Consider the following 4,101-nt stretch of genomic DNA (forward strand, 5'->3'; position numbering starts at 1 on the left):
TGCTGACAGAGCTGAAGGTGGGGTAAGGTCAAGAAAAATATAAAAATATACCCATCATACCATAAGCTGAGGTTACTGAAGGCTGAAGGGAGGGGAGGAAAGAAAAACAGGAATATCCAAGCACAGTGACACCAGACCTACTTGGCCCTGCAAATAGGGTCTGAGAGTGTACTGGAGCAGAATTTGGGGCTTTTGGTAGAATTCTTAGGATCTGAAATCTGGACAATCTGAGATTGTCTATATTTTATTTTGTGCCTAAACTGAGGTAATTTAATCAGCTGTTCTTCAACCTCAGAGTCTCCAAGTACATAAATTCTAAGGGTAGAGATCATTGGATGTGGATTGTATACAGAGTCTGGTTCCTTCCATACCAGGAAGGAGGCTGCTTCATAAATAAGTTCCCATATAAGTTATCGTTTAAACAAGGACATTCTGGGGAGGGAAAGAGAGTGCTGTATAAATAATGATGCTGAGGAAAATAAGTGTAAACCATGATTATCTTGGGCAAACCAAAAAGTATGCTCACCTTACTCAAAGGCACATTCCTAGGACAATCTTTTTCTTGGGGGATATTCTTAATCCCCGCCTAACCTCTCAAAAACAGCAATTTGTTTTGTTTCAATTCAAACATCAAGACCCAGCCTTAATGTTAACTTACTAACTTTACTGTTAACTTATTATTTATTGGGCTTTTTTGTTTAGGACGTTTGGCGGTAAATAAAAAAGTGAAATTCACGATCTCTGCCCTCAAGCCGATCACATCTGGTGAGAGAAGACATTCACATACATACATACAGAGACACACGGATGTTGACAGGATGTGAAATAAAAGGGGCCAGGGATGATTCATGATCCAGAGTCAAGCCTGTGACAATGTTTAGAATTCCTCATTCCTATTCCTCCACAAAATGCCTGGTGTCCAGCTTTGCTCACAGCAGAAACACCATCAGAGTTTATGGAGTGGCTTGAAGTCTTTGCCCTGTTAGAAGGATTCAGAGCCATTTCCTCTTGCAGGAGAACAAGTTGAAAATTCCCTGTCGGATTGGCTTGGTCTTGACACTGTAGATGATGGGGTTGAGGACAGGAGGCACAAAGAGGTAGATGCTAGACATAAGTGTGTGGACCAGGGGTGAGGCATGCTTGGTAGCTCGATGCATCACAGACACACCAATCATGGGCACATAGTACAAAAGCACTGCACAGATATGAGACACACATGTGTTGAGGGCCTTCCGCCGTCCCTCCCCAGAGGCAATGCCTAGCACCGTGTAAAGAATCAGCACATAAGAGACCACGATGAGCAGTGAGTCCAGCCCAAAAGTGGCCAGGACAATGGACAAACCCAGGATGCTACTGAGCTTAGTATCAGCACAAGGCAGCTGAATTAGGTCTGAGTGGAGACAGTAGGAATGGGAGAGGACATTAACATGACAATAGGGCAGTTGCCTCAAAAGGATTGGAAGGGGGGCCATGAATATCACACTCTTCAGTGTGATTCCCAGACCCATGCAGATGATACAGGACAGGGTTAGGGTGGCTGTATATCACAGTGGATTGTAGATGGCTACAAAGCGGTCATAACTCATGGCCAAAAGGACCCCTGACTCCATGCCTGAGAAGGTGTGGATGAAGAACATCTGAGCCAGGCAGCCATCAAAGTCAATCTAGCGAGCATCAAACCAAAGAATACCCATGACAGTGGGCAATGTAGACACAGATACACCCACATCAGTCACAGCCAGCATGGAGAGGAACAGGTACATGGGCTCATGTAGAACAGCGTCCACATGCACTGCTGCCATGATTAGGCTGTTACCCACAATGGCCACAATATACATGGTGAAGAAGGGGATAGAAAGCCAGCCATGTTGAGCCTCTAATCCTGGGATGCCAGTTAGGAAGACAGACAGGACATCAAGACTTTCATTGCTTTCAGCTCCCATGTCACCAAAAGCAGAGATGCCTTCACCTGACATCTGGAACAAAAAAAATGAAATTAGCTTCCTCCTGAAGGTCTTCTGCCTTAGCAGCTCACTTCAAAGGCTGAAGGAGGCAGATGGAAGGAAGTGAGGGAAGTTGCAGCCATCTACATCATTTTGGGTAAAAATATAACAGACACTTTCTTCTCACCTCCTCTTTCTCTGACGTCTAAAACCCTAAAATTTTACATGTAAAGGGAATATTTGAAACTGGCCAATCTTAGGAGAGACTGCATAGCTTAAAAATTGAGAGCAGATACAGAATAAATCAGACCTGTCAAAATCCACACTCAGCCGATTACTAGATGTGATGGGGGCAACTTACTTATACTCTAATCCAAAGGGAGTTTTGTTTGTTTGTTTTCGGTTTTTTACTTGTAATGTGGAGATAAGAATAGTATTTAATTGTGTTTAAGAAACAGAAGCCACCTAAGGGAGAAGAATGAGGTGATGCTGGAGAAGTTGGTCTTCATTTTCACAGGCAGTGAAAAGGACAGAGTGGCAGATGCACATTTTTTTTCCCTGCCTTCCATGCAGACGGTGGGGTGGCGGAGGGGCAGGTGGAAGAGGTCCGGAAACCTTCTAAAGTAGCCCCTCTCAGATGTCCATTGATTCAGTTGCCAACAGTCTCTCTAGGACCTGAAACCAGAGTCCTGTTTTGCACCTATTGATAGATTCCCCTCCACTGCATCCTTATCAAACTGTCACCCACACTCAGCTTGAACACTCCCAATGATGGGGAGCTCACTGCACCTAACACCGCTATCCTGGTTAGATGCACTGACTTCTGAAGTGCTTTCTTACCTGGGGCTTAAAGGTGCTTGCTCCATATTGGTTCAATTGCTGCAGACACAGAGAAACAATCTCTTTCAGGTTTCACCTGAATATTATTCTTCCTGGTATCTGTTAATTGCTTACAAAATACATCTGAACTCGCAAACATGTATTTACTTGTGTAGTTATTTGTTTAAGACTCAAAGCTGCACAATAGGGTGATAATCTTCTGGTCAGCAGAGGTGTTCAAGCAAACACTGAATTATCTTTGCTGGGAATATTGGCGGGACAATCCCAGTACCTGCTGCATTGGGACTAAAGGCCTTTTCTGCCTTTTTCAACTGTTTTTCTGCCCTCAGGCCTCATGTCCAGCCTGCCAAGATCTTTCTCTCATCCTGTGACACTGAGAATATCAGGGCTGTGGATCTGTGTGGGGCCCAAGAGAGACCAGTTCTCAATGCCTGTCGTGGGTTCATGTGCCTTTCCCTAAACCACTTTCCAGCACCCTATCTGAAAGTGTGTTGGAGGACCAAGAACATTTGAATAAATATTACTCTATTTGTAGGAAACCTACATGAAAATAAGATCTGGGGATATTTTTTTTTAAACCTCTCCATCACAGACCAAACAAGTCGCAGCAAATACACAGCCCATATGTGGCCTGATAGAGACTCACTCAAAGATACAGAGACGTGAGAGACCGGGAGAACCTCAGAGACCCAAATGGAATTATAGACTGAAACATACTCTTGCATACATGCCTTGGAGAGGCAAACAGACTCAGACTCACCTGAGAGAGCTTTGTGAAATGGCAGTGAGATTGAAAGAGCATAGGCCAGAGCTCATGAAGTCATGGAAAAAAGCCTTAGGCAGGCAGGAGTAAGAGGGGAAGAGGACTCTATATGTCTCTGAGTGAGAGACCCCACGGGCCAGGACCCTGGGGCCCTGGTGTGCCTGAGGGTGATGCTGAGCTGGTGATGAGAAAAGGAGGGGGATTATACCTCCCCTTGGGAAGAGAAAGGAAATAAAAATACATCCCCTAAATATACTTCCCTCTCTCTGCACAGAAAATAAAAATCTCAACAGTTTCCCTGTGATGCAGAGGATGAAGACAAATCCCTGTCTCCATGGCAACATCCTCTTGGCCCCCAATAATCCAGACTTGAAACTGGAACTCTCAGCCCAGAACCAGGAATCTACATCCTCAAATTCTGGACTTAAAGCCTGTATTGCAGGCAGAACCTAAAGTTTAGACCCCAGTGGGCAAACTCCGGGACTCAGAGCTCAAGAGAAGAGAGCTTGGAGTCCAGGAATTTACCAATAAGGAATATGACTGAGCTTCCTTCAC

General features: G+C 44.7%; 1 pseudogene; it reads right to left on the reverse strand.

Annotated features, from left to right (window-relative positions):
• Positions 1-992: 992 nt before the first annotated feature.
• On the reverse strand, positions 993-1,943 carry LOC125079355 (olfactory receptor 51I2-like; annotated as a pseudogene).
• Between the last annotated feature and the right edge of the window lie 2,158 nt (positions 1,944-4,101).

The sequence above is a fragment of the Lutra lutra genome, chromosome 10 (genome assembly GCF_902655055.1).
Source record: "Lutra lutra chromosome 10, mLutLut1.2, whole genome shotgun sequence".
Classification (NCBI taxonomy): domain Eukaryota; kingdom Metazoa; phylum Chordata; class Mammalia; order Carnivora; family Mustelidae; genus Lutra; species Lutra lutra.